We start from the raw sequence: 21,224 nt of genomic DNA on the forward strand, positions 1-21,224 counted from the left end.
AAAGCGCTAAAGACACTATTGCGTGCTGAAATGACAACCTTACTGATATTGACTTTCAGTGTTAGCCTGGCAGGCTGTGTGTGTAGAATGAATTCTTCTCCACGGAGCCTCACGGCTGTTGTTTGTGTTTTAGAGCATGTGAGGTCAGCACTTCAACTCTGAACCTGATCTTTGAGGTTTAAGATCTGACAGGGCAGCTCGTCCAGTGGACTCTTCATTGTGAATGTCTGAGGCAATAAGGACTCGATTAACAGATTGTAACACTCCAGGTTTAGAATCCTGGAGTTCACCAAAACTCCATCACCTGTTATATTAACACAATAATAGTTCATCAGGAATATTTCACTAAGGCTCTGAATGGTGTCTACACAATTAAATATCTGTTGATGTGGAATCTAGTAATATAGTCCAATTATAAACCATTGATGAGGCTCAGTTTTCGAGCACCACCTGTTCACCCTGAACCACATATAGCTCCCAATCCAATTGTTATTCTGCAAATGGAACCCAACCAGTTAGGACAAAGTACACTACAGGTACCTCTCATCAAGGCCATTTCACACTCATTGCAATGAGGTGGACATTATATTGACTGTAGAAGCCATAAATCTCCAAAGATTTGCCAGCTGATCTATAAATTGAAGCTAAACCTGAACATTGTCACCCCATATTATTCCTGCACTAACTTGCTTTTGCTTGCAACTAATGAAGAGTGGTGTGGCTGAAGGAGGATATAAAAATGAACAAAGGAGATTGTCCTAGCTGCAGATAAGCTGAAGACTGAATATTATATGATACACTATCTTACATTTGTGTAAGCAATGAGCATTTATTGCGATAACTCACGAATACAATGTTGGTGGTTTCATTTCTGATTAATGTACCTGTAATAATCTGATCTCTGTCATTTACTCAGACTGTAATGTTAACGGTCCCTCTGTAACAGGGCCACTCACTGAGTTACACTGATATCTTGTACTCTTTCAGTTTAATTGATGTAATTACTGGGTTTTACTTAAAGTGATTGATTGGGACTGTTGAAATAAAGCTTGTTCTGACTGTATACTGTAATGTGCTGAATAAACTCAGTCAGATAACAGGTTCTTACTGTGGAATTATTACTAAACTCCATTATACACATTTCATCAGTCATCTCTTCAGTCATACACTGAGGGTAAGCAACAATGTGTAACAGATGATGCTCCAAATCCAGTCACATGGCAGTCAATGTAACCAGTCACATGGCAGTCACTCTACACACAATCACATGGAAGGCAATGTACCCTCAGTTACACGGCAGTCAACTCAAAGATGTAATAGAAAGACATCTAGAGAATTAAAATATAATAAAGAATAGTCAGCAAGGATTTCAGAAGGGAAAATCATGCTTGACTAACCTTATTGAATTATTTGAAGTAACAGAAAGAGTGGACAAGGGTAATGCAGCAGATGTAATACATTTGGATTTTCAAAAGAACTTCTAGTCAAAACAGACCTGGTTCACTAATGTCCATCAGGAAAGGGAACCTGCCACTCCAAGATGGTTGATTCTTCATGTTCTCTTGAGGTGCCTAGCAAGTGATTCAGTTGTCAGGACAATTAGGGATGGGCAATGAAAGAAGGCTTTACCGTTGCCACATCTTAAGAGCAAATGAAAAAAGAATCAGCAGTTTAAGGAGAAGAAATTGGAATAGAAAATGAGAAGAAATTGGAATAGAAAATGACAATTTATATTTTTTTTGTTCTCGAGATGTGGGTGTCACTGGGATTTATTGCCCTTCCTTAGTTGCCCTTGAGAAGGTGTTAGTGGGCCTTCTCCTCGAAAGCTGCAATCCTTGTAGTAAAAGTGTTCCCACAATGCTGTTAGGTAGGGACTTCCATGATTTTGACGATGAAGGAATGACAATGTATTTTCCAGTTAGGATTTCTGTGACTTGGAGAGAAACTTGGAGGTGGTGGTGTTCCCATGCACCTGCTGCCTTTATCCTTCTAGGTGGTGGAGGTCACAGGTTTGGGAGGTGCTGCTGAAGAAACCTTGGTGAGTTGCTGCAGCGCATTCTGTAGATAGTACACACTGCAGCCATGGTGCGCCGGTGGTAGATGTTTAGACGAGTGCATGAGGTGCTGATCAAGTGGATTGCTAAGTCCTGGATGGTGTCGAACTTCTTGAATGTTTTTGAAGCTGCACCCATCCAGGAAAGTGGAGAATATTCCATCACACTCCTGACATATGAACATACGAATCAAGAGCAGGAGTATGCCATTCGGCCCCTCAAGCCTGCTCTGCCATTTGATAAGATCATAGCTGATCTGACTGTGACCTCAACCCCACTTTCCCGTCTACCTACTATAACCTTTGACTCCCTTGTTAATCAGGAATTTTGCCTTGCCTGCAGAACACTGCTAACACAGATGAAAATGCCACAACTGATGAGCGAGCCAGCCAGAAGAGAACCTGAACATTAACATCATGTCCTGGAATCCCATTGCAAACACTCAAATCACTCATTGCCTTTAAAATTTCAAAGAAAATGTAATCTCTTGCCATGGGATAGCAACCATGAGCCCATCCGAAGAATTGCAGTCAGGAAATTTGACATCTTGCTCAGATGCCATGGGATCAAAGCTTGGTTTAGGTCTTTAGAGGAAGCTGATCCCAACCTAAATGGGTTCATTCTATTAGGGTCCTTTCAATCAGTTGCTCATTTTCCCAACATGCCGAAACACAGCAGTTTCCTGCCAAAACCACCACCATACCTGTCCTTCAAGAACTTCATATCCTATAACAGCTCAGCCACAATAATCCCAGTTTAGCCCTTTATGTGCTATTAGATGTTTGAGAACAATGGTTTACAAAATTACATAAAGGCCTCTTTCACAGAGACTACAGGTATTTCATTGTGCAGTAGATACTGGGAACGAGAAGCATTCTACATAAATATACACAACTAGAAGGGCATAACCAGCTAGGTAAATGCCATATGCACTATCTAAAGGATCTGGCAGTGGGTCAAGAAATGGCTTGGTCACATCAAGAAGAACTCTGAACGTAGAATCATAGAATCGTTACAGCACAGGAGACCATTCGGCCCATCGAGCCTCCATCGGCTCTTTGTAAGAACAATCCAGTTAGTCCATTCATCCGCTTTTTCCCTGTGGCCCTGTAAAATTTTTCTCTTCAAATATTTATCCAATTCCTTTTTGAAAGCCACGACTGAATCTGCATCCACCACGCTTTCAGGCAGCTTTTCCTCAAGTTGCCTTTGGTTCTTTTGACAATCACCTTAAATAGGGAGACGGTAACATAGTGGTTATGTTACTGGACTAGTAATCCAGAGTCCAAATGTGAGTTCAAATCTCAGTTTTAAAAAGCTGGTATCAGTAAAAGTGATTATTAGATTCTAGGGGGGGTGGAACTGTTTTTTGTACCTTAATGGAGCTAAACCAGATTCAGTACCTCACGCAAGCTCATTACTGATAAAATGAGTCAAATACAGGCATGTCACTTATGTGCAATAAATAGTTCCCAAAAATAAAGAACTTATATCTAAAAGTCAGCTGAGCTGTAATTAACTTATCTCAGTCATGTCCTAAAGTTCACACTTTAAGCAATAAATGAGCTTAGTCATAACTGGCTTTAGTTGAATAACAGAATCACTGTCTGTGTCTCTAATATAGAATAACATGCAGATCTTGCAGCTGGGCAGATTTGAAAAGCGAACAGATAAGTCAGATAGTGTCAGCTTGGCTTGGCCTATATCAGTCTTATCTCTGGGACAAGATGTCATAGGTTTGAGCCCCACACCAGTATTTGAAATCATAACCAAGGCTGACAGGTGCAGTGCTGAGGAGTTACTGTATGATCAGCAGTGCTGTCCTTTGGAGGTTAAACCAAGATCCTGTATGTTAGTTCAGGAAGTCATTAAAGGGATAATTTTCTGATTTCATAGGATATTCTTAAGCCAGAAGTGCCGAATGGATGGTCCTTCTCGGCCTCATCCTGCAGTCCCCACCATCACAGATGCCAGTCTTCAGGAAATTCGATTCACTCCATGTGGCATCGGAAGCAGCAAATGCTATGGGTCCCGACAACATCCCAGCAGTAGTGCTGAAGACCTGTGCTCCAGAACTAACTGCGCCTCCAGCTAAGTTGTTGCAGTACCCGAAAATATGGAAAATTGCTCAGGTGTATGTCCCTAAAGAATTGGACAAATCCAACCTGGCCAATTACTACCCTATCAGCCTCCTCTCAATCATCAACAAAGTGATGGACAAAGTCATCAGCAATGATATCCAGCGGGACTAACTCACAATAACCTGCTCACTGATGCTCAGTTTGGGTTCCGCCAGGTCCACTCGGTTCCAGACCTTATTACAGCCTTGGTCCAATCATGGATACAAGAGCTGAATTCCAGAGGTGAGGTGAGTGACTGCCCTTGACATCAAAGCAGCATTTGACTGAGTTTGGCACCAAGGAACCTGAGTAAAACTTCAGTCAATGGGGTTCAGGGGTAAAGCTCTCCAGTGGCTGGAGTCATACCAAGCACAATGGAAGATGGTTGTGATCGTTAGAGGCCAATCATCTCAGCCCCATGACATCGCTGCGAGAGTTCCTCAGGTCAGTATCAGCAACTACTTCATCAATGACCTTCCCTCCATCATAAGGACAGAAATGGGGATGTTCGCTGATGATTTGCAGTGTTCAGCTCCAACCGCAATTCCTCTGATAATGAAGCAGTCCATGCCGCATGCAGCAAGACCTGGACATCATTCACTCCATAAGTGGCGAGTAATGTTCACACTACACAAATGCCAGGAAATGACCAACTCCAACAAAGGAGAGTCTAACCAGCTCCCCTGACGTTCAATGGCATCCCGCACCATCAATCCCAAGCCATGAGGTTAGAATCAGATCAGCCATGATCTTATTGAATGGCGGAGCAGGCTTGAGGGGCCGATTGGCCTACTCCTGCTCCTACTTCTTATGTTCTTATGAGCATCCTGGGGGGTCACTATTAACCAGAAACTGAACTGGACCAGCCACATAAATGCTGTGGCTACTGGAGCAGGTCAGAAGCTGGGTATTCTTCGGCAAGTGGCTCACCTGACTCCCCAAAGCCACTCCACCACCTACAAGTCAGGAGTGTGATGGAATACTCTCCACTTGCCTGGATGAGTGCAGCTCCAACAACATTCAACAAACTCAACACCATCCAGGACAAAGCAGCTTAGTTGATTGGCACCCCATCCACCACCCTAAACATTCACTCCCTCCACCACTGGCGCACTGTGGCTGCAGTGTGTACAATCCACAGGATGCACTGCAGCAACTCGCCAAGGCTTCTTCGACAGCACCTCCCAAACCTGCGACCTCTACCACCTAGAAGGACAAGGGCAGCAGGTACATGGGAACAACACCACCTGCACGTCCCCCTCCAAGTCACACACCATCCTGACTTGGAAATATATCGCCGTTCTTTCATCGTCGCTGGGTCAAAATCCTGGAACTCCCTTCCTAACAGCACTGTGGGAGAACCTTCACCACACGGACTGCAGCGGTTCAGAAGGCGGCTCACCACCACCTTCTCAAGGGCAATTAGGGATGGGCAATAAATGCAGGCCTCGCCAGCGACGCTCACATCCCGAGAATTAATTTTTAAAAAACAGTATGGAGGTACCCTGGGTATCACCAGTATGGGGGGGGGGTACCCCTGAATATCCCTGGTATGGGACTACACTGGGTATCCCTGGTTTGAGGGGGTAACCTGGGCATCCCTGGTATGGGGGTGCACCCCTGAATATTCCCGGTATGGGGTTACCTTGGGTATCCCTGGTATGGTGGTGCCCTGGGTATCCACGGCATGGGGGGAACCCCCAAATATCCCTGGTATGGGGGTATGCTGGGTATCCCTGGTATGGGGGCACCCATGAATTTCCTGGGTATGGGGGTACACTGGGTATCCCTGGTATGGAGGCACCGCTGGGTATCCCAGGAATTGGGGCACCCTGAATATCCCTGGTATGGGGGCACCCTGAATATCCCCAGTATGGGGGTACCCTGAATATCCCCAGTATGGGGGTACCCTTGTACGGGGATATCCTGGTATGGGGGCACCCCTGAATATTCCAGGTATGGGGGTACTCTGGGTATCACTGGAATGGGGGTGCCCTGGGTATCCCCGGTATGGGGGTCGCCCCCAAATACCCCTGATATGGGGATACGCTGGGTTTCTCTGGGATGGGGGCATCTCTGAATTTCCCGGGTATGGGGGTACACTGGGTATCTCTGGTATGGGGGCACCCCTGGGTATCATAGAAACATTAAAAATAGGAGCAAAAGTAGGCCATTCGGCCCTTCAGGCCTGCTCTACCATTCAAAATGATCATGGTTGATCGCCGAACTCAGTACCCTGTTCCCGCTTTTTCCCCATATCCCTTGATCCCTTTAGCATTAAGAAATATATCTATCTCCTTCTTGAATACATCTAATGACTTGGCCTCCACTGCCTTCTGTGGTAGAGAATTCCACAGGTTCACCACCCTCTGAGTGAAGAAATGTCTCCTCATCTCGGTTCTAAATGGCTTACCCCGTATCCTGAGACTGTGACCTCTGGTTCTGGACTACCCAGCCATCGGGAACATCCTCCCTGCATCCAGTCTGTCTAGTCCTGTCAGAATCTTATATGTTTCGATGAGATCTCCTCTCATTCTTCTAAACTCAAGTGAATATGGGCCCAGTCGACCCAATCTCTCCTCATACGTCAGTCCTGCCATCCCAGGAATCAGTCTGGTAAACCTTCGTTGCACTCCCTCCATGGCAAGGACATCCTTCCTCAAATAAGGAGACCAAAACCGTACACAATACTCCAGATGTGGTCTCACCAAGGCCCTGTATAACTGCAGTAAGACATCCCTGCTCCTGTACTCAAATCCTCTTGCAATAAAGGCCAACATACCATTCACCTTCCTAACTGCTTGCCGCACCTGAATGCTCGCTTTCAGCGACTGGTGTACAAGGACACCCAGGTCTCGTTGCAACTCCCCTTTTCCCAATCTTTCACCATTCAGATAATAATGTGCCTTTCTGTTTTTACAACCAAAGTGGATAACCTCACATTTATCCACGTTATACTGCATCTGCCATGTTCTTGCCCACTCACCCAACTTGTCTAAATCACATTGGAGCCTCTTTGCATCCTCCTCACAGCTCACATTCCACCCCAGTTTTGTGTTGTCTGCAAACTTGGAAATGTTACATTTAGTTCCCTCATCCAAATCACCTGCCACCCGAAAAAAGACCTGTTTATTCCTACTCTCTGTTTCCTGTCTGTCAACCAATTCTCAATCCATGCCAGTATATTCCCCCCAATCCCATGTGCTTTAATTTTGCACACTTGTGTGGGACCTTATCAAAAGCCTTCTGAAAATCCAAATACACCACATCCACTGGTTCTCCCCTATCTATTCTACTAGTTACATCCTCAAAAAACTCCAGTAGATTTGTTAAGCATGATTTCCCTTTCATAAACCCATGCTGACTTTGTCCAATCCCGTTAATGCCTTCCAAGTGTTCTGCTAGCACATCTTTTAGAATAGACTCTAGCATTTTCCGCACTACTGATGTTAGGCTAATTGGTCTGTAATTCCCTGTTTTTCCTCTCCCTCCTTTTTTAAATAGTGGGGTTACATTTGCCAACCTCCAATCTGTAGGAACTGTTCCAGAGTCTATAGAATTTTGGAAGATGATCACCAATGCATCCACTATTTCCAGGGCCACTTCCTTTAGTACTCTGGGATGTAGATTATCAGGCCTTGGGGATTTGTCAGCCTTTAGCCCCATTAATTTCCCTAGCACTATTTTTTTTACTAATACTGGTTTCCAACAGTTCCTCCCTCTCACTAGACCCTTGGTTCCCTAATATTTCTGGGAGGTTATTTGTGTCCGCCTTTGTGGAGACAGAACCAAAGTATGTGTTTAATTGTTCTGCCATTTCTTTGTTCCCCATTATAATTTCCCCCATTTCTGACTGTTAGAGACCTACATTTGTCTTCACTAATCTTTTTCTCTTGACATATTTATAGAAGCTTTTACAGTCAGTTTTTATGTTCCCTGCTAGTTTACTCTCATCCTCTATTTTTCCCCTCTTAATCAATCTCTTTGTCCTCCTTTGCTGAATTCTGAACTGCTCCTAATCCTCAGGCTTGCCGCTTTTTCTGGCAATTTTAGGGGAGTCTATAACGAGGGGGCATAGATTTAAGGTGAGAGGGGAGAGATACAAAAGGGTCCAGAGGGGCAATTTTTTCACTCAAAGGGTGGTGAGTGTCTGGAACGAGCTGCCAGAGGCAGTAGTAGAGGCGGGTACAATTTTGTCTTTTAAAAAGCATTTGGACAGTTACATGGGTAAGATGGGTATCGAGGGATATGGGCCAAGTGCAGGCAACTGGGACTAGCTTAGTGGTATAAACTGGGCGACATGGACATGTTGGGCCGAAGGGCCTGTTTCCATGTTGTTAACTTCTATAATTTTATATATCTCCGCTTTAGATCCAATACTATCCCTAATTTCTTTTGTAAGCCACGGTTGAGCCACCTTTCCTGTTTTATTTTTGTGCCAGACAGGAATGAATAATTGTTGTAATTCCTGCACATGTTCTTTAAATATTAGCCATTGCCTATCCACCATCATCCCTTTTAGTAAAGTTCCCCGATCTATCATAGCCAACTCACACTTCATACTTTCGTAATTTCCTTTATTTAGATTCAGGACTCTAGTTTCGGATTCAACTACTTCACTCTCCATCTTAATGAGGAATTCTATCATGTTATGGCCGCTGTTCCCTAAGGGACCCCACACAACAAGATTGTTAATTAACCCTTTCTCATTGCACAATACCCAGTCCAGGAACGCCTGTTCTCTAGTTGGTTCCTCAACGTATTGGTCTAGAAAACCATCACGTACACACTCCAGGAATTCCTCCCCCACAGTATTATTGCTAATTTGGTTTGACCAAAGTCACCCATGATTATGATGTGGAGATGCCGGTGATGGGCTGGGGTTGACAATTGTAAACAATTTTACAACACCAAGTTATTGTTGGACTATAACCCATGATTATAGTTGCACTCTTCTTGCATGTGTCTCTAATTTCCTGTTTAATGCCCTCCCCTACATCTCCAGTAGTGTTTGGGGGCCTATAGACAACCCCCACCAACGTTTTCTGCCCCTTGGTGTTTCTTAGCTCCACCCATACAGATTCCACATTGTGATTTTCCGAGCCAATATCCTTCCTCACTATTGCATTGATTTCCTCCTTTACTAACAACACTACCCCACCTCCTTTCCCTTTTTTCCTGTCCTTCCTAAATATTGAATACCCCTGGACGTTCAGTATTCGTTATGGGGGCACCCTAAGTATCCCGATATGGGGGCACCCCTGGGTATCCCGATATGGGGGCACCCCTGGGTATCCCGATATGGGGACACCCCTGGTATGAGTGCACCCCTGACATGGGGGCATCCTGGGTATCACTGGTATGGTGCACCCCTGGGTATCACTGATATGGGGGTGCCCTGGGTATCCTTGGTATGACTGCACACCTGGGTATCCCGATATGGAGGTACCCTGGGTATCACTGATATGGGGGCACCCCTGGTATGAGTGCAGCGCTGGGTATCCCGGGTATGGGGATGCCCTGGGTATCCCAATAAGGGGGTGCCCTGGGTATCCCAATAAGGGGGTGCCCTGGGTATCCCGGGTATGAGTGCATCCCTCAGTATCCCGGGTATGAGTGCATCCCTGGGTATCCCAGGTATGAGGGTGCCCTGGGTATCCCGGGTATGGGGTGCCCTGGGTATCCCGGGTATGGGGGTGCCTTGGGTATCCCGGGTATGGGGTGCCCTGGGTATCCCGGGTATGGGGATGCCCTGAGTATCCCGGGTATGGGGATGCCCTGAGTATCCCGGGTATGGGGTGCCCTGGGTATGGGGATGCCCTGGGTATCCCTGGTATGGGGTGCCCTGGGTATCCTGGGTAAGGGGGTGCCCTGGGTATCCCGGGTAAGGGGGTGCCCTGGGTATCCCGGGTATGGGGGTGCCCTGGGTATCCCGGGTAAGGGGGTGCCCTGGGTATCCCGGGTAAGGGGGGTGCCCTGGGTATCCCGGGTAGGGGGGTGCCCTGGGTATCCCGGGTATGGGGGTGCCCTGGGTATCCCGGGTATGGGGGTGCCCTGGGTATCCCGGGTATGGGGGTGGCCTGGGTATCCCGGGTATGGGGGTGCCCTGGGTATCCCGGGTATGGGGTGTACTGGGTGTGGGGATGCCCTGGGTATCCCGGGTATGGGGGTGCCCTGGGTATCCTGGGTATGGGGGTACCCTGGGTATCCCGGGTATGGGGGTACCCTGGGTATCCCGGGTAAGGGGGTGCCCTGGGTATCCCGAGTATGAGTGCACCCCTGGGTATCCCGGGTATGGGGGTGGCCTGGGTATCCCTGGTATGGGGTGCCCTGGGTATCCTGGGTAAGGGGGTGCCCTGGGTATCCCGGGTATGGGGGTGCCCTGGGTATCCCGGGTATGGGGGTGCCCTGGGTGTCCGGGGTATGGGGGTGCCCTGGGTGTCCCGGGTAAGGGGGTGCCCTGGGTATCCCGAGTATGAGTGCACCCTGGGTATCCCGGGTATGGGGGTGCCCCTGGGTATCCCGGGTATGGGGTGTCCTGGGTATGGGGGCGTCCCTGGGTATCCCGGGTACGGGGGCGCCCCTGGGTATCCTGGGTATGGGGGCGCCCCTGGGTATCCCGGGTATGGGGGCGCCCCTGGGTATCCCGGGTATGGGGGTGCCCCTGGGTATCCCGGGTATGGGGGTGCCCCTGGGTATCCCGGGTATGGGGTGTCCTGGGTATGGGGGTGCCCTGGGTATCCCGGGTATGGGGGTGCCCCTGGGTGTCCCGGGTATGGGGTTGCCCTGGGTGTCCCGGGTATGGGGGTGCCCCTGGGTATCCCGGGTATGGGGGTGCCCCTGGGTATCCCTGGTATGGGGGGTGCCCCTGGGTATCCCGGGTATGGGGGTGCCCCTGGGTATCCCGGGTATGGGGGGTGCCCCTGGGTATCCCGGGTATGGGGGTGCCCCTGGGTATCCCGGGTATGGGGGGTGCCCCTGGGTATCCCGGGTATGGGGGTGCCCCTGGGTATCCCGGGTATGGGGGTGCCCCTGGGTATCCTGGGTATGGGGGTGCCCCTGGGTATCCCGGGTATGGGGGGTGCCCCTGGGTATCCCGGGTATGGGGGTGCCCCTGGGTATCCCGGGTGTTGGCGGGGGGGGGGGGGGGGTGGGGGTGCGGTCAGGCTGCGCTCCCCAGACCCTCAGGCTGATTCTCACTCCAGAAATCTCTCGGCTCCACTCCTTTGCCGCTGACTCACCAAATGTTCGGAGCAGGATCGCCTCCGCTTGCGGGTGACAGCTGAACCCTCCCGTGGACCGAGCCGGTGAGGTGATGGCGGGCGGGCGGGCGGGCGGGCGGCGGCCGCGCGAGCTCCAGCGCGCTCCCCGGGACCGTTAAAACCCCGCCCCTCGGGGCAGCGCGAGCGCGAGTTTAAATAAAGGCGGGAGTGGATGGAACCACGTGACCCGGCACCGCCCCAAGGGTGTCGGAGATGGATGGAGTGGGACAAGATGGTGGAGACAGGTCCAGAGTAGCTCCCCACAGCCTTGTCTGTATAAGGATGGCAGATCTCGGATCAACTTATGAAAGTTTGGGCTAGATCCCTGAGTGTCATTAATCAGGCTCCTTGGTGACAGTCCCCACCACCTGAAGAGGGACCAGTCAGAGACCATCCTGAAACAAGGGACAAGTTGGAAGGTGTCAGGCCCATGGAGAGTGGACAGAATGGGTCGGAGCTCTCGACATAATCCTTAAACAGAGAACTTGGGGGAAGATAGAAGATGGAAGAATTTAGCACTTTTCTCACAAGAAGTGTGAGAAATTAGATGGAGAGAAGCCCAGCAGAGGCTGGCAATATTTATCCCCAAAATATTAGTGAAAATGCTGTGAAAAAACATCATTGTCGGGTTTCAGTGATACACGCAGGGACAGATACCAATTGCACTTGACAAGCCAACAGGAAAGCTCGACATTTAGCAAGAAAACTACCACAAAACAGATGAGACAGGGTATCATTTGGCCTATCCAGCTCATCCTTCAACAGAAACCAACAATCTTCCCTGCAGTGTCTGACTGCCTCTTGAATGATTCCAGTTGTTGCCTCCAATCCTCTTGGCCAAGACCATTCCAACTATTGCTCAAGTCTTTGTGATCAAGAGACACGTCAAACTAATGGGGCAAAGAGATTACAGATTTGCAAAGATAGATCATTGCACGGCTCTTCTCAAGTGGCCTTAGTAAACAGGTGTGACCTTCTCATAGGCTATTCTCAGTTCTATAATGTCATTTGAAAGAAAACTCCAGCTTTCTCTTCAATTCAAGAGTGACTCTGAGGTAACACTTCCTTCTCCAGATGACTTCTGTTGAAAGTCAGTTCTGTGTTGTCCCCTGGTATGTCAGACTGCCTTGTTATTGGCCAGTAATTTACTTTCCACAGGACATTGGTTCTTCCTTTATCAAACCTTCTGTAACAGTCCTGATCCCACCACCTGATCCATGTCATGTCATTGGATCTCCCATACATGTTGCGTAATATTCCAAATGTGGCCTAACCACTGTCTTACAAATGTAAAAGCACTAGAGAAGGTGCAAAAAAGATTTACTAGGATGATATAAGAACTGAGAGGTTATACCTATCAGGAAAGATTGAACAGGCTGGGTCTAAGACTCAGGGGTGACCTGATAGAGGTCTTTAAGATTATGAAAGGGTTTGATAGGGTAGACATAGAGAAGACGTTTCCAGTTGCAGGGGAGACCAGAACTAGGGGACATAAAAATAAGATAGTCACTAATAAATCCAATAGGGAATTCAAGAGAAACTTCTTTACCCAGAGAGTGCTTAGAATGTGGAATTCGCTATCACAAGGAGCAGTCGAGGCGACTAGCATTGATGCAATTAAGGGGAAGCTAGATAAACACATGAGGGAGAAAGGAAGAGGATTTGCTGATAGGGTGAGATGAAGTAGGGAGGGAGGAGGCTCGTGTGGAGCATAAACACCGGCATGGACCTGTTGAGCTGCCTGTTTTTGTTCTGTACATTCTATGTAATTCTATGCAAGCCACTCTCTTCATTTGGACAGCTGCTCTTCCCTGTTTCTTAATGTCCTTTCCAGAGCCCAGAGTGAGACAAAATCTGCTGATACCTGCCCCCATGTATCGCAGCCTTTTCCCATCACTGGGTAGAGCTCGACTTTTCACCGTTGACCATTATTTTTTCTTTAATAATTGCAGCTTGGAGATGAATCATAAAATAACAAAAGAGTATCCTGGATAATGGGTGGAATTCATGGAATTCATGATTGAAAGCAGGCTGGTTGGTAAATTTTTATTTTTTGATTATTCATTCATGGATGTGGGCGTCGCTGGCGAGGTCGGCATTTATTGCCCATCCCTAATTGCCCTTGAGAAGGTGGTAGTGAGCCGCCTCCTTGAACCGCTGCAGTCCGTGTGGTGAAGGTTCTCCCACAGTGCTGTTAGGTAGGGAGTTCCAGGATTTTGACCCAGCGACGATGAAGGAACGGCGATATATTTTCAAGTCCGGATGGTGTGTGACTTGGAGGGCAAAATGCAGGTGGTGGAGCTCCCATGCGCCTGCTGCCCTTGTCCTTCTAGGTGGTAGAGGTTGTGGGTTTGGGAGATGCTGTCGAAGAAGCCTTGGCGAGTTGCTGCAGTACATCCTGTGGATGGTACACACTGCAGCCACGGGGCGCCGGTGGTGAAGGGAGTGAATGTTTAGGGTGGTGGATGGGGTGCCAATCAAGCGGGCTGCTTTGTGCTGAATGGTGTCGAGCTTCTTGAGTGTTGTTGGAGCTGCACTCATCCAGGCAAGAGGAGAGTATTCCATCACGTTCCTGACTTGTGCCTTGTAAATGGTGGAAAGGCTTTGGGGAGTCAGGAGGTGAGTCACTCGCCACAGAATACCCAGCCTCTGACCTGCTCTTGTAGACACAGTATTTATGTGGCTGGTCCAGTTATGTTTCTGGTCAATTGTGACCCCCGGGATGTTTGATGGTGGGGAATTCGGCGATGGTAATGCCATTGAATGTCATGGGGAGGTGGTTAGACTCTTTCTTGTTGGAGATGGTCATTTCCTGGCATTTGTCTGGCGCGAATGTTACTTGCCACTTATCAGCCCACACCTGCATGTTTTCCAGATCTTGCTGCATGCAGGCAGGGACTGCTTCATTATCTGAGGGATTGCGAATGGAACTAAACACTCGGCAATCATCAGCGAACATCCCCACTTCTGACCATATGATGGAGGGAAGATCATTGACAAAGCAGCTGGAGATGCTTGGGCCTCGGATACTGGGAGCACTTTAGAATTGAGAGTAAACTTGCAAGGAACATAAAAGTGGACTGTAGAAGCTTCTATAAGTATGTAAAAAGAAAAAGATTAGTGAAGACAAACATTGGTCCCTTACAGTCAGAAACGGGGGAATTTTTAATGGGGAACAAGGAAATGGCAAAGCAATTAAACAAATACTTTGGTTCTGTCTTCACGGAAGTGGACACTAATAACTTCCCAGAAATGGTAGGGAACCAAGGGACGAGTGAGGAGGAGGAATTGAAGGAAATTAGTATCAGTAAAAAAATAGTGCTGGAGAAATCAATGGGACTGAAAGCCGATAAATCCCCAAGGCCTGATATTCTGCATCCCAGAGTACTAAAAGAGGTAGCCATAGAAATAGTGGATGCATTAGTTGTCATCTTCCAAAATTCTATAGATTATGGAACAGTTCCTGCAGATTGGAGGGTGGCAAATGTAACCCCACTATTTAAAAAAGGAGGGAGAGAGAAAATAGGGAAATACAGATTGGTTAGCCTAACATCAGTAGGGAAAATGCTGGAGTCTATTATAAAGGATGTGATAACAGGACACTTAGAAAATATCAACGGGATTAGACAAAGTCAACATGGATTTATGAAAGGGAAATCGTGTTTGACAAACCTACTGGAGCTTTTGAGGATGTAACTGGTAGAATAGATAAGGGAGAACCAGTGGATGTGGTTTATTTGGATTTTTAGAAGGCCTTTGAATTAGTCCCACATGAGAGGTTAATGTGCAAAATTAAAGCACATGGGATTGGCGGTAATATATTGACATGGATTGAAAATTGTTAACCTCTAGTTTAAACCTTCCCCAACAGCACTAGCAAACACCCCCGCGAGGACATCGGTCCCGGTCCTGCTCGGGTGTAACCTGTCCCGCTTGTACAGGTCCCACCTTCCCCAGAACCGGTCCCAATGTCTCAGGAATCTAAATCCCTCCCTTCTACACCATCCCTGCAGCCACGCATTCATCTGGTCTATTCTCCTGTTCCTATACTCACTAGCACATGGCACAGGTAGTAATCCTGAGATCACTACCTTTGAGGTCCTGCTTTTTAATTTATCTCCTAACTTCTTCAATTCACCTTGCAGGACCTCATCCCTTTTTTTGCCTATGTCGTTGGTACCGATATGGACCACGACTACTGGCTGTTCACCCTCCTCCTCCAGAATGCCCTGCAGCCGCACCGTGACATCCTTGACCCTAGCACCAGGGAGGCAACATACCATCCTGGAATCACGTTTGCGGCCGCAGAAACGCCTGTCTGTTCCCCTTACAATTGAATCCCCTATCAATATAGCCCTGCCACTCTTATTCCTCCCCTCCTGTGCAGCAGAGCCACCTGTGGTGCCCCAAACTTGGCTCTTGCTGCTTTCCCCTGATAAGCCATCTCCCCCAACAGTATCCAAAGCGGTATATCTGTTTGAGAGGGAGATGGCCCCAGGGGACTCCTGCTCTACCTGCCTAGTCCTTTTACTCTGCCTGGCGATCACCCATTTCCTTTCTGCCTGCGTAATCTTTACCTGCGGTGTGACCACCTCACTGAACGTGCTATCCACGATAATCTCAGCATCACGGATGCTCCACAGTGAATCCACCCGCAGCTCCAGCTCCGATATGCGGTTAGCCAGTAGCTGCAGCTGGACAAACTTCCTGCACACATGGTCGCCAGGGACACCGGTAGTGTCCATGACTTCCCACATAGTGCAGGAGGAGCATATCATGGGTGCGAGCTCTGCTGACATGACGTGCCTTAGATTTACACTGCGTTCACCTCTCGGACTCTCTTCTCGCTCTCTAGACTCTCCTTTTACACTGCGCTCTCCTCTCGGACTCTTGTTTTGCACTGCGCTCACCTCTCGGACTCTCTTTTTACACTGTGCTCACCTCCCGACTCTCTTCTCACTCTCGGATTCTCCTCTCGCTCTCGGACTCTCCTTTTACACTGTGCTCATCTCTCGGACTCTCATCTCGTTCTCGGATTCTCCTCTCGCCCTCTGACTCTCCTTTTGCACTGCGCACACCTCTCGGACTCTCCTTCTACACTGTGCTCACCTCTCGACTCTCTTCTCATTCTCGGACTCTCCTCTTGCTTTCGGACTCTCCTTTTACATTGCACTCACCTCTCGGACTCTCCTCCCGCTCTCGGACTCTCCTTTTACACTGCGCTCACCTCTCGGACTTTCCTCCCGCTGTCGGACTCCCCTTTTACACTGCGGTCACCTCTTGGACTCTCCTCTCTCTCCCAGACTCTCCTTTTACACTGCGCTCACCTCTCGGATTCTCTTCTTGCTCTCGGGGAGAGATTCGGTCGACTAGGCCTGTATTCACTAGAGTTTAGAAGAATGAGAGGGGATCTCATTGAAACACATAAAATTCTGACAGGGCTTGACAGACGGATGCAAGGAGGATGTTTTCCCTGGCTGGCAGGTCCAGAACGAGGGTTCACAGTCTCAGGATATGGGGTAGGACATTTAGGACTGAGAGGAGAAATTTCTTCACTCAGAGGGTGATGAACTTGTGGAATTCTCTACCACAGAAGACTGTGGAGGCCAAGTCACTGAAGATATTTAAGAAGGAGTTAGATAGATTTCTAGACACAAAAGGCACCAAGGGGTATGGGGAGAGAGCGGGAATATGGTATTGAGATAGAGGATCAGCCATGATCATATTGAATGCGGAGCAGGCTCGAAGGGCTGAGTGGCCTACTCCTGCTCGTATTTTTATGTTTCTATGATGTCAAGGGCAGTCGCTCTCACCTCACCTCTTGAATTCAGCTCTTTTGTCCATGTTTGGACCAAGACTGTAATGAGGTTTGGAGCCGAGTGGTCCTGGCGGAACCCCAAACTGAGCATCGGTGAGCAGGTTATTGGTGAGTAAGTGCCGCTTGATAGCACTGTCGACAACACCTCCCATCACTTTGCTGATGATTGAGAGTAGACTGATGGGGCGGTAATTGGCCAGATTGGATTTGTCCTGCTTTTTGTGGACAGGACATACCTGGGCAATTTTCCATGTCGGTTAGGTGCCAGTGTTGTAGCTGTACTGGAAAAGCTTGGCTAGTTCTGGAGCACAAATCTTCAGCACTACAACTGGGATGTTTTCAGTGCCCATAGCCTTTGCTGTATCCAGTGCACTCAGCCGTTTCTTGATATCACGTGGAGTGAATCGAATTGGCTGAAGACTGGCTTCTGTGATGGTGGGGAACTTGGGAGAAGATAATTAATTATGGAAACATTTTAATGACACATTCAACTCAAGGCTTTGGACAAGCTGATTCACATTTTTTAGAAGCTTTTATTTTAACTGTATCACAACTACACAGAAGGGGAAAATATTACAGAATAATATTGGTTTGAAATGTTTACAGTCCTTAAAATCAGGATTGCAGATGGAATAATTCATTAAGCCATCTGTGAAAGATAGTGGTTAGACCACATTTGGAATACTTGTACAGCTTTTGATTCTTATAGGAAGGGGATTGTTGGCATGGAAAAGTACAACACAAATTCACTAGGAAGATGACAGGGATGAGAGAAGATAGTTAGAGATTAAGTGGAGCACCTTTAAAGGAATACTGCTAAACATACAGGATAACTGTACACCCAGGATTACCAAGTGTGTACAAGATGAACGTGACCCTTAATGAATCAACAAATCAATCAGAATGAAATAAAGAAGGGCAACAAGCTCTATAAATGCTGCACGGAGCAAGGTTAAGGGGCGGATTGAGATGTATGCAAGAAGATTCTGAAGGTGACCAGAAATGTAAAGAACTCGGAAAACAATAAGGGGCTTTGAGTAAGTGGGATTGGAGTCACATGTTGGCCAGAACAGATTGAATGATATAATGAGCTATTTGGATTTCTACAACAATCTGGCAGCTTTTCATGGTAATTCTTCTGGCACCAGCACACAAATTACAACATTTATTGAAATCTATTGCACAACTTGCCATGGGCTAGATGTGACCTCACAATCTTTGGATTGCTAGTCCAATATCATAACGACTATACTGGACCCAACATTGAAATGTTAGAAAGTTAATTCATAACTCCTATACCCGCAGTGATGAGATATGCTGATAGGGGGCGTGAGATACAGGATCTGCTACCATTAAAGTCATGTCTGCTGCCATCTACTGGTATATTTCCATATATGTATTCCTCAAGCTTGTTCCTAATTATTAACTCAATTATTTTGCCAATTTTTTATATCCGACGAATGTATCTGTAGTTTTTTTTTATTCGTTCATGGGATGTGGGCGTCGCTGGCGAGGCCGGCATTTATTGTCCATCCCTAATTGCCCTTGAGAAGGTGGTGGTGAGCCGCCTTCTTGAACCGCTGCAGTCCGTGTGGTGATGGTTCTCCCACAGTGCTGTTAGGAAGGGAGTTCCATGATTTTGACCCAGCGACAATGAAGGAACGGCGATATATTTCCAAGTCGGGATGGTGTGTGACTTGGAGGGGAACGTGCAGGTGGTGTTGTTCCCATGTGCCTGCTGCTCTTGTCTTTCTAGGTGGTAGAGGTCGCGGGTTTGGGAGGTGCTGTCGAAGAAGCCTTGACGAGTTGCTGCAGTACATCCTGTGGATGGTACACACTGCAGCCACTGTGCGCCAGTGGTGAAGGGAGTGAATGTTTAGGGTGGTGGATGGGGTGCCAGTCAAGTGGGCTGCTTTGTCCTGGATGGTGTAGAGCTTCTTGAGTGTTGTTGGAGCTGCACTCATCCAAGCAAGCGGAGAGTATTCCATCACACTCCTGACTTGTGCCTTGTAGATGGTGGAAAAGCTTTGGGGAGTCAGGAGGTGAGTCACTCGCCGCAGAATACCCAGCCTCTGACCTGCTCTTGTAGCCACAGTATTTATATGGCTGGTCCAGTTAAGTTTCTGGTCAATGGTGACCCCCAGGATGTTGATGGTAGGGGATTCGGCGATGGTAATGCCGTTGCATGTCAAGGGGAGGTGGTTAGACTCTCTCTTGTTGGAGATGGTCATTGCCTGGCAGTTGTCTGGTGCGAATATTACTTGCCACTTTTGAGCCCAAGCCTGGATGTTGTCCAGGTCTTGCTGCATGCGGGCTCGGACTGCTTCATTATTTGAGGGGTTGCAAATCAAATCATCAGCGAACGTCCCCATTTCTGACCTTATGGTGGAGGGAAGGTCATTGATGAAGCAGCTGAAGATGGTTGGGCCTAGGAACTCCTGCTGCAATGTCCTGGGGCTGAGATGATCGGCCTCCAACAACCACTACCATGTTCCTTTGTGCTAGGTATGACTCCAGCCACTGGAGAGTTTTCCCCCTGATTCCCATTGACTTCAATTTTACCAGGGCTCCTTGGTGCCACACTCGGTCAAATGCTGCCTTGATGTCAAGGGCAGTCACTCTCACCTCACCTTTGGAATTCAGCTCTTTTGTCCATATTTCGATCAAGGCTGTAATGAGGTCTGGAGCCGAGTGGTCCTGGTGGAACCCAAACTGAGCATCGGCGAGCAGGTTATTGGTGAGTAAGTGCCGCTTGATAGCACTGTCGACGACACCTTCCATCACTTTGCTGATGATTGAGAGTAGACTGATGGGGCGGTAATTGGCCGGATTGGATTTGTCCTGCTTTTTGTGGACAGGACATACCTGGGCAATTTTCCACATTGTCGGGTAGATGCCAGTGTTGTAGCTGTACTGGAACAGCTTGGCTAGAGGCGCAGCTAGTTCTGGAGCACAAGTCTTCAGCGCTACATCTGGGATGTTGTCGGGGCCCATAGCCTTTGCTGTATCCAATGCACTCAGCCGTTTCTTGATATCATGTGGAGTGAATCGAATTGGCTGAAGACTGGCTTCTGTGATGGTGGGGATATCGGGAGGAGGCCGAGATGGATCATCCACTCGGCACTTCTGGCTGAAGATGGTTGCAAACGCTTCAGCCTTGTCTTTTTTACTCACGTTCTGGACTCTGCCATCATTGAGGATGGGGATGTTTGCAGAGTTACCTGAATACTTTGTAAGGAATCTTACAACACCAGGTTATAGTCCAACAATTTGATTTTAAAATAAAATTGTTGGACTATAACCTGGTGTTGTAAGATTCCTTACATTTGTCCACCCCAGTCCATCACCGGCATCTCCACATCATGAATACTTTGTGTATGGGATACGCTCATTTCCTGGCATAGTGTGGAACTCCTTATCTCCCTAAGTCCTCCTCTCCTCCTGCAAACTATGGGCTTTTAGAACGAAGCTTGGCATCACCTTACCATTACATTTGGGCACATCTTGTCTTCTCTCCTTTTGGTTCAAGCTTTCTGGTGTCCTATACATATATTTTGCCTTTCACTAAATTTCTTAATTAAGAAAAGTCCACTCATATATTCTTGGGTTCTTAAGGTCTAAGTTCCTGTGTTCCATTTGGACCAACAAATTAATTTAGTCCATGGGCCATGTTCATTTTGCCTTATAGTAGACTCTATACAACTTACTCATCTCATAAAGGTTCTGCAAGGTTTCTTCCCTTCTTCAGTTGAGAAAACCTCTACCTTACCTGAATTTACAATTTATGTTATTTAATTTTGACCAGATGCTTAACACAGCTCTTACCTGGTCCCAAAAGCTTAGGATCAATCCTGTTCATAAAATATTTCTATCATTTCTGTCTAAACATACCCTAATAGTCTTCAATCCTGCTCCTCACGAGACCATTACCTAGCTCTTTTTAAAGAAGTTTATCTGCACAGCATTAACT

This window comes from Heptranchias perlo, chromosome 2, assembly GCF_035084215.1.
Source record: "Heptranchias perlo isolate sHepPer1 chromosome 2, sHepPer1.hap1, whole genome shotgun sequence".
NCBI lineage: Eukaryota > Metazoa > Chordata > Chondrichthyes > Hexanchiformes > Hexanchidae > Heptranchias > Heptranchias perlo.